The sequence below is a fragment of the Rattus norvegicus genome, chromosome 11, assembly GCF_036323735.1.
Source record: "Rattus norvegicus strain BN/NHsdMcwi chromosome 11, GRCr8, whole genome shotgun sequence".
NCBI lineage: Eukaryota > Metazoa > Chordata > Mammalia > Rodentia > Muridae > Rattus > Rattus norvegicus.
The window spans coordinates 80,349,081-80,361,904 of NC_086029.1; the positions used below are offsets into that span (position 1 = coordinate 80,349,081).

At 49.6% G+C, this 12,824-nt stretch overlaps 1 protein-coding gene across 1 annotated transcript in view; it reads right to left on the reverse strand.

The window, feature by feature from the left end:
• The window catches only part of Itgb5 (integrin subunit beta 5), a 115,786-nt gene that overhangs the window by 15,493 nt on the left and 87,469 nt on the right, over positions 1-12,824 (reverse strand). The gene's annotated exons all lie outside the window — the stretch shown is intronic.

Below are 12,824 nucleotides of genomic sequence, written 5' to 3' on the forward strand. Positions count from 1 at the left end.
ACAAGGGACATTTGGCTCCTGCTCCCAAGATCAATAACCATCCATCGCCAGTGTTACAGGGCCCAGGGGACTTAAAGGGAAGCCTCCTCATCAAAAAGTCAAGCCAAATGATAATGCTATCAAGACAGAGGGCATTGAATCCAATGGTACCTGTTTAATATCATACAGACATAAATGTTTTCATCGCACAGAGAGGGGATATTAAAGACAGCGGCACACTGCCAGGAACGGCTACACATGTAACTTACGATCAGCACCTCCTTTGTCAGAATGATTGGCAGCTAAATGAACAGGAAGTTGTAAATGTACTTGTTTATAAAGAATTTCAGCTCTACAGAATTCACAAAAACAGTGCTTATGTGGGCTGGCAGCCAGGTCTCCCTGCCTCTTTCTACCAAGCAAAATATTGGCTATTCAGAGGCCTTGGGCTAGAGCTGGGGAGCCAGTGGCCTGTCAGGCACTGGGGGCAGCAAGAGGATGCTCGGCACTGATGCTTCAAGAAGGTGAAGAAGGTCAAGGAGGAAGGTGCTAACGGGGGTCCCAGCAGGAGGTTGAGCAGGTGGGCAAGCATGTGGGGCTGTGAGTGCACACATCTCCTATAGGCAAGCTGGACAAGACAGGACAGGTAGGAAGCATGAGGTTACAGAGCTTTCTTGTGAAAGAAGAAGGTTCAGGAAACCGTTCTGGGGAGAAATAGAGGTGTGGAGCTCTAAAGGCAGACTGGCAGGCGAGAAAATGACTGAGGCCAAGGCTGTTCCTCTGTGAGATGCCTTGCAGGACAGAGCTGAAGATGCTGAGAGTGGATTGTGGAAAGCAAAAGGAGCATGGGCTGGACCAAGTTCAAATCCTCCCCGTGTACTGTGACCTTGAAGAAGCTCCTAACCTCCCAGAACATGCTTCCTTTCCTGTCAGGAAGAATAACACTGTGTGGCAATGCCCTAAAAAATACTTGCCTTTATGCAAGAAAAACCTCTGACATGGTCTATGGCCACAGTATGCCCTGGGAATGAAAGACAGAACTTCGTGCCTCAAACAGTGGGGCTTGGATAGAAGGAAGAACTATGAGGCAGACACTGAAGACTTCAGGAAACAAGATGACTATGTCAGCGACAAGAACAGTAGAGGTCTGACAGCCGGCAGCATCACCTTGAAGGAGGGAGGGAATAAAGAGTGGAGAACTGTGGACTTCAGGCTTTCCCAAGCAGAGAGGAGGCACTGTCTAACCTCCCTAGTCCCACCCCACACTCACAGAGACATCAGTCTCAGGACAAGCAAGGGTGAGGTAGGCCATGAAGAGAAGTGGGACCCAGGCCTGAGACACTAAAAACCTCCAGATACTGAAGCAGTAGCCAGCAGGATTCTGGGATCAGATTCTAGCTTGCGCCCTGGACTGTTAGCACTGAAGCCTTACGTCTTGGCTCTTTATTTCTAAGTGAGGCTAGTAGAAACAGCTCCTTACTAGGTAGTCCTGTGAGGTCAGCCATGTAGGCTTCAACATGCTTGGCATTCAGTAAGCACCACTTTCCTCACCCCTATTGTTGGCGTAATGTTGGGGGGAGGCTTCATGCCAACTTGATCAAAGGCCCCCAAAGCTGTAAGTTCCCACGGATTACCTGATCCACGCCCAAGCTTAGGTGCACTGCTTTTGAGCACCAGGGCCTGGTGGAGCTGCTGAACCACACAGCCAGGAGTCTAAGTGGAGTGGTTGACAACACAAAGGCCCACTGAGCCCTGCCTGAGGAGTGCCTGGTCCTCAACACCGGGCATATTCAAACTTGAACATGCACGTACATTTGGAATCAGCAAAGGGAAGCAAACCTGGCTGCGGGCCTCAGCCCTCAGTTCCAGGCCCAGAAAGGCAGCTCCCACTCTATCTCCCCACAGTCTGGGCTCTTCCAAGTCCGGCAGACTGGACTTGGAGGAAGAAAGGACCATCCCGATGGAGAAAACTGAGAATGGTTCTCATTCTCCAAGGCTCGACTGTGAAGAGTCTCAAAGCAGGCAGAAGCCACAACCTTGGGGGTACAAATCATCCCTCCCAAAACCAGTTCCTCTTTAGTTCTGGAATCCACTGGCTCCTTCCCCCAGGGAGACCATTCTGGCCCCGGGAAAGCTGAAGGGAAGATGGCCCTCAGCCTGGAAGGATACTTGCTTCCTTTCTCTTCAAGGTCTTCCTACACCCAAACATCTCACCCTCGTACATGTACACATCCATGAGCCCGTGGCTATGCCTCCTCTCTTCCTCACAGTTCTGAGGTTGAGGTCGCCTTCCCATCCTGATGCCCTCTCTGCTACAGCTGTACCTCAGCTTACAATGCCCCACTGAGCCTCAGAACAGGCCACATAAACAGGAAGTGGCTAAGGAAACATAGGAGTATGTGAGATGGGGAACCTGGCCCATCTGGAGTAACTTCCCTGGTACCTCAAGTCTACCCTCACTTCTGTTCCAGACATCTGAGTGAAACTTTGGGCAGAAGTGGAGCTCTCCCAGCAACTATCACAAGAATAGGTTACCAAGACGGCAGCTTTGTGTAGTCTGTCTGTCTGTCTCCTGCAAGGCCCTAAGTCAGGGTCCACAGTCTCTCCCTCTGTGCCTGTGGGAAGGGAGACTGGAGAGGCCTCTGCACTCGGGCATCGTGGACACTCTGATGCCAGGCTGGGTAGTCTCAGGTAAACTGACCCTGTGCCCAAACACACACCCAGGACTCTATCTGGGACTCTGAACAGGAGACACACTATTTATTCCTCCCGGTTCTCTGTTGACAAACAGACTAGAGTTATGTAATTGACTCTCACTGTCCTTGTGAGTCTCAGGCTGGCCAGGGACTCTGATCTACCCCACTGTTGGACACTACCCCTCAGTACACAGACCTTAGTTACAGAAAGAGCAAAGATAGAGAGAGGTCTTCTGATATGCTCTGGGTATTCCCTAACTCCCTCACAGAGCTCTCCGCTCCAACTAGATAAACTGTTGGCAACATTGTTTCCTTACCAGGAACGCCTGAGCTCAGGGCAGCCTCCCCAACAGGGAAGCCCAGCAAAGCTAGCTGGTTTAAGCCAGCTCCACTGAGAGATCTCTGCTGAGCCCCAACGTCTCCAATCCCCACTCTGAAGCTCCGAGACTGGACTGGAGTGCTCAGCCCATCCTTAGCAATCTGTACCTATTCCAGGCTCTGACCAGAACTGCCTTCCACAGGGAGAGAGAGTACCTGTCCACCTTGCATGGAGAGGGGAAGGCTTTGTGAACAGGCAACAGAAGAACAGACAGTGAGCCTGACATTTAACCCCACCCTCTTAGGTCAGGTCATGGGAATCTCCTCAGAACCGGTAACAGGACACTGGCAATTCACCAGAGCTATACCTAGACCTGGACCGTCTCCCAAAGGTGCTTGTGTTTAAGGCTTGTTCTCCAGGTTGGCACAACAGGGACAGTGGGGCCTAGTGGAAGGCAGTTAGGTCCCAGCCGTATACCCTTAAAGGGAATGTTGGGATTTTGACTTGCTCTCTCTGCTCCCAGCCCCACTGAGGTATGAGGTCCCTCATGTTGCCTCAACACAGGAGACAAGGAATGAACCTGAAATCCCCAAAACTGTGGCCCAAACCCTGCTTTTCTCCTCTTGTATTGACCTTCTCGGGCATTTTGTCACTGTGACTGAAAACAAACACAGCTAGATACCACGTACTCCATGCAATGTACGCACATGACCTCACTCTACCCAAGAACCTCATGTAGTGAGTACAGTTACTACCTTAATTTCAACAGGCGTGGGAAATGAAAACAGGGGCCAAGTGCGTTCACCACAGCTGTACAGGAGGCAGATGGCTGGGATACGAACCGTGTTTGCTTGACTCTGGAGTCTATACTCTGCTTCTGGGATACAGCTCAGAGGTAGAACGCTTGGCCCCGGGATTATTTAAGATGGTGTCTTACTGTGTATCCATTGCTGGCCTGGAACTTACATCCACCTATGTCTCTCTGCCTCTCGAGCACTGGGGTTGAGAACATGTACCCCACACCCAGCATAGGGGTCTGTGTTTTTTTTTTTTTTTTTTTTTTTTCTTTTTTTCGGAGCTGGGGACCGAACCCAGGGACTTGCGCTTGCTAGGCAAGCGCTCTACCACTGAGCTAAATCCCCAACCCGGGGTCTGTATTTTTAACTGTTATGGAGTACCTCTCCTCTGGGGAGGGCAGTCACAACTCATAATTAGCCTAAGGGAACTCAAGGTATGAGGTCATGAAGACAGTGTAGAGCCATGAACAAGCCTGGCTCCTCCCACCAGAAGCACTAAGCCAGTATCGGCCTCCCTCATCTTTTCTGTTGAACAGGGCTGGATGGCCCAGCTGTTGGCTTCTCTACCACCACAGCTGCTGCTGATGTGTGACGGGGCCCTGGGCGGCTGGGCGGCTGGGCGGCTGGGGCAGGCCTCCAGTTCATTAAGCCTCAGATTTAGAGAGTGGAGGAGGAAGAGCGTCCAACCTAGCAGGCAGCCTAGCGGGAAGCCTAGGGGGTGGGAGGATAAATGAAAGACAGAGAAGAGATAAACAGGCTCCTGGGGCTGAGGGGGTACGGGGAGGAGGGGGTGAGGGGAGGAGGAGTGGGTCCTCAGAACATAACATCTGCATTTCCACTTCCTGCACAACCTGCAAGGAAGTCTACCACAGGACTTCTTCCACTCCTCCTCGAGTCCCTTCATCTGCTCCTGGCTATCTTTTTCTATTGATTTTTACTTTGTTTTATGTACATGGGTGTTCTGCCCATTTGTGTGTGTGTGTGTGTGTGTGTGTGTGTGTACGCTCGTGAGGGTGTCAGATCCCCCAGAACTAAAACTACAGACATTTATGAGCTGTCACGTGGGTGCTGGGAATTGAACCTGGGTCCTTTGCAAGAGCAGCCAGTGCCCTTAACCCCTGAGCCAACTCTCCAGCCCCATTCAGATATGAACAGAGCTTCGGGTTGGAACCATCGCTCTGGCTGCAGTATGGCCAACACACAGGCTGGGATAGTGGAAGCTGGGCTGGAGGAACATTGACACTTCAAAGGGGTACAAAAGGTCAGCAGGCGGCAGGTGGATGGAGAGGTTCGGAGGAAGGTAGGATACAGGGTAGCTTTTAGGCTTCTGCCTTGAAGTTTTGAGCAAACCAAAATCTAGACGCAGAGACCTGGGAAAGCCATGCTGGGGGGGAAGGACAGAGTTCAGCTGGGGACATATTAGCGTAGGGGTCTGCAAGAGGCTCCCAGAACTCTGGAGGGAATGTAAGGGGTTGAGCCATCTAGGGTTGTTGAAGGGGTACCCCAGAGAGAATGAGGTGAGGAAGTCCCACCCTGGCAGCTGACTAGAGACGGAAGGTAGGTCAAGAGCATTGCTGGGACACTGGGGAAGGAGACGTGGGAGTCTAAATGGGACTGAGTTCAGGTCTGAGGAGGAAGCAACCAATGAAGACGGTGCCTACAGACAACGTGGCTGTGAACCGAGGGAAGATGAGGACGCAGAGCTTGAGCTTGAGGGGAGCCCTTTTGTTTTTCCTTCCTCACTTTCCTATTTGTTCTCTCTTCCTCCCTTCAGACTGGAACACGTTTGAAGGCTGACCAGTCAGGTGTGGAAGCGTACACCCCTATTCTCAGCACCCACTTGGGAGAGGCAAGAGAATCAACACAGCTTTGGGGCTAGCCTGGTCTATATAGCACATTACAGACCGGCAAGTGATACGCAGCGCAGCACTGTCTCAAAAAAAGCAAGCGGCTGACAGAAGACGTACTTAATAGGGAGAGCGTAATGCTTGCCTTTCTGTGCACCTTATCCCATGAGCCCACCGGTCCATTCCAATTCAAACTTGTATTTGTGTGTGCCCAGTGCCTAGCTATCATGGTTTCCGGCCCTTAGGGGCCACTCAGAATGTGCTGCTGGTGGCTGGACAAACTTCAAGTCCTGAGGGAAAACAGTCAACAAGGAGCAAGAATCACTGACTTGCAGGCCTCAGTGTGATCCCTGACAGTTCAAATTATCACCAAACATCCATGGAACCCATGGGAACCACAAAGAAGAGAACTGAGGACCCTCCTCCCTTTTCCACAGCCATAGACAAACAGAAATCACAGGCTTGGCACCCCGCTCTGTTCCTGTACAATGTTCCAATCTCCCAGCACACACACTGATGCATTCCTGGCCTCTTGGCCAGCTACTCCTGTGTTTGACAAAACAGCCAACCGATGGTGTTTCCAAGTCTCTCTCACTCTCTGCCTTTCACGCGTCTGAGAAGCAAACTGTGATCACTGTGACAGAACCAGGACGGCACCGCTTTAAGCCATGCTTCAGTAATGAAGGCTGAGACCCCATTGTTAGTGGTCACAGAGCCCCCCAAAGAATAGCATTGCCTTCCTGGCCTCGGCCCCTCATGTCCATGATGATAGTATACCAGCCATGAGGGAGGTAGGGGAAGTCTGCTGTGACTGATGGAATTCAACCCAAGAGAGACTTGTTTAGGAAAGACTAACTGGGCACAGCTTAGAAATGTGGGCCTCGATGTGGGTGATGGCACTGAGGGTGGAACCAGGAATCCAGAGGTTTAGGTAAAGGTACGAACTAGTCAAAGTCAGGCAACCATGGGAGAAATGGCCACAGTGCATGCACCAGTACGAAGCTCTTCTGGTTTGACGCTACAGTCAAGAGCAGGTGAGACAGGGGCTGCACACCTCCCAGCCAGCCCAGAGGCGAAGCAGGAAGAACTGCTTAAGGCCAGCAGGTTACGACCAGCCTGGATCATAGAGCAAGACCTTTTTTTCTTTTTTTTTAAAGGAACTTTAGTCTAGGTTCTGGGCCTCAGTTTCCCCAAAGTAGATAATACCTATTGACCTACTGTGTGTGACTGGTACTGTTAGGAAAGGCATGTGACGTGGAACAAACAAACAAAACTCCCTCCTGCTCAGAGCTCACTGGCGATGAATTCAAAACACTAGCGTTCATTCACCTATTTCCAAGGACACAATCTCCAAGTCATAAAAGAGCTTAAAAAAAGCATTTATGTATTTTATGTTCATGAGTATATGTATGTATGTATGTATGTGCACAGGAGTGATACCCAAGGAGGCCAGAAGATGACATAGCGGGCCTCTAGAATTAGAGTTAAAATTATTAGTTGCCAAACGGGTGCTGGGAACCAAACCCAGGCCGTCTGCAAGAGCTGCCCGTGTTTTTAACCCCCAAGCCATCTCTCTAGCCCTGTAAGAAGTGCTTTCAAATAGTCTCCTTGCATTACCTTGCCTGCCTGCTGCCTAAGGTCAGCTCCGTGGAATCAAGTAGCCACTGCCTAGGACTTCCTTAGCGTGGGACACAGTCGCATTCCCTTAGACTTTGTGGGGTGGCGTTGTGGATGAGCTTCGGGGTCAGGGGTGACCCAGGAAAAGGAAAGAAAACAGCCTGAACAATTCCAGACTCCAGGGGATATTTGACTATGGGTGGCACTCCAAGGGCGGTGTTCCCAGGAAGGGACATTCACCTCCAAGGACACGAAGCACCATCACATCCTGCCTTGCCCCTGCCAATAATCAAGTGCACTGGCGTTCCCAAAACCAGGACCAAAACAAAAACATTGGCTCAATTCCTGAGACAGAGAAGGAAAGCGCATTAAGAGTAACTGTTTCCGCCACCAGAGGTCTCTCAGACTTCTAAATTGAAGAAGAATGGGAAACTTTCTAACCATTTTCCTAGGATATTCAAAGGCTGATAGCATCGATGAGCATATGACAGAGACCTAAGCTCTGGCAACCTCAGGGCTCCATAAATTTGCATGTTTTGCTTACTAAATGCCATTGTGTCCCTCTCTAGCCAAACTTCATCAGTTTACGGATCAAGTCAGAAAGCCAAGCCTGGGCATGAGGTATTCTATTTGCATTCATCCCCTTCTAAACAGAGAGAAAAGGGCCAGTGCTGATACCCGTCCATTCTCCGAATCACCGATAACCTAAGCAGTTTCTGGAAATAGGACCAGAGCAGTGAGAGCTTTAATCCCAGGAGCTGAACTCAGAGCTCAGAGCAAGGCAGGCTCTTGCATGCCCCCTCCACTGCTCCTCGTCTTCTGAGCTCACAGAAGCATCCAGAACACGCAGGGAGACGCTTGCAATACTGTATGTGCCCATTCTTCAACCCCAGTGGAAAATTCCAGAGGCAACGGAAACTTAGAAATTCACTCACGACTCCAAGTCCCGCATCTAGAATAACACTTGGCGTGGGGGCAACCAATGCATAATGTGTAACGGATTCTTAATGAACAGTAGGTAGCAACATGCCTAAGACAAAATGAGGAGCCATCACTGACATCCTTCGTGGCGCAAGGTTATTACCACCCCGGCTCTGACTTTCCCAGACAGCTTTCTCTAGGCACAAACTTCCAGAAGCTGGCTGGCTGCACGCAAAAGCCCCAGATCATCTGATCATGTGACGGGAAAACTGGGACTAGAGTTCATGATGTTTTCTATTTGGAAGAAAGATCCTTTTTCATGAAGATGTGTGTACGAGTGCCTCTGTGTGTCTGTGAGTACATGCCTGTATGTGTGTGTGTGTGTGTGTGTGTGTGTGTGTGTGTGTGTATAATTTTATATTTGACAGTAGAATCTGGATATAACTCTCAGTAAGTTTCAGCATACAGGATTAACTATGTGAAACAATCCTGATTTTCCTAGGAGCTGCCATGGAAAGCCTACAGGCCCCTTTGGGGTTAACTCTATATAGCTCAATCTTGGTTCATTGACAAGGTGCCTGTCTTAGGGCTTCCACTGCTGAGAAGAGACATCGCAACCAAGGCAACTCTTATAAGGACAACATTTAATTGGGACTGGCTCACAGGTTCAGAGGTTCAGTCCATTAGCATCATGGGAGGAAGCATGGCAGCATCCAGGCAGGCATGGTGCTGGAGAAGAAGCCAAGAGTTCTACATCTTGTTCCAAAGGCAAAGAAAAGAAGACTACTGTCTTCCTGGCAGCTAGGAGGACGGTCTCAAAGCCCACCCCCACAGTGACATACTTCCTCCAACAAGGCCATACATCCTAATAGTGCCATTCCCTGGGCCAAGCATATTCAAACCACAACAGGACTCAAAAATTTGTGACAGCAGTTGCATGTGGGTTGGTCCTGGCACGACCTAGAGACTCTGGGTATAGTAGTTCCTGCATTTAATCCTAGTACCTGGGAGGCAGAGGCAAAGGCAGAGCGATCTCTGTGAGTCCAGGCCAGTCACATAGTGAGAGCCCGCCTAAAAACAACGCAAGCAAAACCCCACGAAACAAACCTCCCTAAAACACACACATAAAAATGAGCTACACTTATTATTCAGAGCAAATGTATTCAGCTATCTATAAAATATGTAAATTTCAATGCAATCATAGAAGATACAGCAGTGGCCAAAGCCTCAGGCTACAGATCTGGAGTGTGAAAGTTAATCTCTAGAGAAAGCTGTAAGAAAGCCGGTTGGTGGTGATGTGTGCACTTGATCCCTGCACTCTGGAGGCGAAGGCAGGTGGATCTCTGTGAGTTCGAGGCCAGCCTGGTCTACAGAGCTAGTTTCAGGATTGCCATGGCTACACAAAGAAGTCCTGTTTCAAAACAAACAAACAAACAAACAAACAACAAACAAACGAAAAATCCGTGAGAATGGCAGGGTATTTTTTTTAAAAGACAGGGTCACTTTCTAGTAGCAGGAGAAATAGCACAGTGGTTAAGAGTGCTCACTGCTCTTGCGGGGGACCCAGGCTTGATTCCCAACACCCACATTTCAGCTCACAACTATCGGTCACTCCCTTCCAAGGAATCAGACAGGGCCTTACTATGCAGTCCTGACTGATCTGGAATTTGCTATGCAGACCAAGATGGCTTCTAACTCCCAGAGATCCACTTGCCTCTGCCAGAGTGCGGGATTAAAGGTGTGCAACCTCACACCCAGCTCTGACATTTCTATCACCCTACTAATTTATTATGTATAGCACACTGGCTCTGGGCTTTCATGTCGGCTGAGAACGCCTGCTTCCTTGAATTCGTAGTGAAGTTGTTGGAGGTGATAGTTCGTAGCTAATTGCAAGGAAGAGCAAAGGACTGATGACGAGCCACACGCATCTGGGCGGGTTGAGGTGGGGGCAGGGCAAGTCACTGAATACTTCCTATCTGGGACCAAAAACCAGTTCGCCATCCACCTTCCACGCATGGCAGATGAGAATGAAGAGTGAGGGCTGAGATCACAGCGACTTCATCTCGTACGGTGGCAAAGCCACAGGAGGGCTTCATGCAGGCGTGTGCTTCTGATTATCCTACAGAAATGACTGGGACCACTGGTTGGCACTGATGCAGGGCATCCTCTCAGGATGCTCTTCCCCAGAAGGCTCTTTTCAGGTCAGTACCACAACATAACCCTCATGACCACTGGGGGGTTAAGCTGACACACCTGGTGGCTAAGCTGACACACCTGGTGGCTAAGCTGATACACCTGGTTTCTGAGTAGTGGTTGGTAAGGGGGAGGAAAGGACACGATAAGCCCTGGGCTCTAGCCTGAGGTCAGAGAGGAGAGCAGGAGGAAGAGATATGGTTGGTGGCGGGCATGCTGTGTAGGTCTGTTACAGATTGGGATTGAACCACACAGTAACTCTTTCCTTGGTCTTTAAAGCCCTGGCCATTCAAAGCTCGGCTTACTTCTGAGTTATTTCTCACCTGGTTTCCCAAGTTTACCTGCCAGACTGCAAAACTTGACTCTGCTACTCTCAAAGGAAAAACAGCCCCCACTAACTGCCCCTTTGCCCGTGGTTCACCCACGCACCCTCATACCCACCTTTTTTGGAATGCAGACTATCTGTCCGTTATTTTTGGAGGCCCTGCTTAATCTCTGTAAATCGAGAGACACTTTTCAGACATACCTGGGTAATGTTGTCATGGATGATGTTTCATTTGGCAAGAAGGAGGGAACCAAGAACTGGGCTTTAATCACAGGAGTCTTTAGCTACGGAGGCCTGGCAGAGTCATTTCAAGTCTACCAAGAACTGTCGGCAACCCCGGGATCTGTTCTCGGAGGCAGGGAAAGGTGCTCCAAGATTCAGACTCTCATTTTCATCTCTGGGAAGGAACTCTGGGTGTTGTTTGGTTCTCTCAATATCCACCACATAATAAAGTAGGATATGTATTACAAAACCCTACCGCAATGTACTTGGAGGGAACCTCACAGTTATAAGACCAAAAAGGTTCTGCTCAAAATTTTGTAATTGATTAGATTTTAAATTTCTCATTCTAAGAGACCCAAGAGGCAGGCTCACCATGAGATTATTATAAGATCTCAACATCTTCCTCTAAGAGAGTGACCCAGAGCCCAGGAGATGACTATTAGAGCTGCAGATCACCCAAGCAGCACAAAGTCTGAACGAGTCTCTTTTACTGCATTAAAAATAACTGAACAAACCCCCGCCTCTTCTCTCATTTAAAAAGACTCTGAAGGGTCAACACTTTCCGAGAACCAGATAAATAGAAGAATCCCAAGGACCTCATAAAACTCCCATTACACACGGAAATTGTTTGGGGACAGAATTATTCTGTAAATTGTGTCTCCTAGAGACCAGTCACAGTTAGAGTCCTGTATACAGAGGCTGTCCCATGGTGATATGTCACGAGAACAGTAACAACTGCTCAATTGCTTCCAGACCTGGTCTTGGTCGCTTTGCTGCTCCTTTTGATGATGGAAAACCTCTCCTGCCTTTTCTCTTCACACTCCTGTCTCTCTCAACAGGGGTCAAGGACGGCAAGCCCAGCAGAGGAAGCACTAGATAAATGTAAGGAGCTTATCTGGTGTCCCCACCAATGCTGGCCCTAAGTCTGTCTCAGCAACTTCTTCCAGTTCACTGCCCACCCTGCCCCACCCCCAACCACCACCATTACCTCAAGACAGACCTCAACCACATGACCTACTTCCAGGATGGGCTGCAGGGGCCAGGGGTAAGGAGAAGTGTCAGAGACTGCTGAGGTTTGAGAGCCTGAGTCAGCACTTTCAGGAGGCGGGTGCTTAGGAAACCGGCTTCTCTCCCATGAAAACCCCATTGGAGGAACTCTTCCAGTTACCTAAACCAAACCAGTGTGTTCAGCTCCAGAGCAGAGCTCAAGCTGGTCACGGGGACCCCGGAACTGGAGGGAGGAATGGCTCACCACAGCTCAGCTATATCCAGGAGGAGCCAGTCGGTCTGAGACAAGGAAGCTTGAGACCAATTCCACAACAACCTAAGTGCAGAAACCCTTTTCTCCAGGAAGTCCTAGAGTGCTTTCACACTTCAGCTAGTGTGGCTTTAAGGGGAGGTCTGGCGGGATGTGCGAAGAAGGGTCGACATTTTCTAATCAACAGTTTACTAAAGTAATTCAAGCTCCGCTCTGGAGGAGAGAGAGGGTGAACTTTAGGACACAAAGTCAATGCAGACACCGATGCTCACTTGAGGGAATAGTTGGGAAGGAAAGAAACTAACCTCTTAGGATGAGGAAAACGTAGATGACTTTAAACATTGCTCTCTACCATTCGGAACATTCTAGACTTAAGAATAATCCTTCCACTCTCTGGAAAAGCAGTTCTCTTGACAGCATGGAGAGCGGGATAGAGGAGGGTACACGGGAAGTAAGAAAATGGCCCCTTGACTGGTTTGCCAGATGGTTCCCATCAATCCTGCTCACCACAGAGACAGCACAGCCTGACCACACTTCTATCAACTTCCGGTTTTCCAAGTTTCCTTTCAGGGCTGAGTATAACTTGTGTGTTGGGGGAGAACGCCCCATCTTAGGAAGTTAGCGAGCTGGTGTACTGCTTGTCTACACGG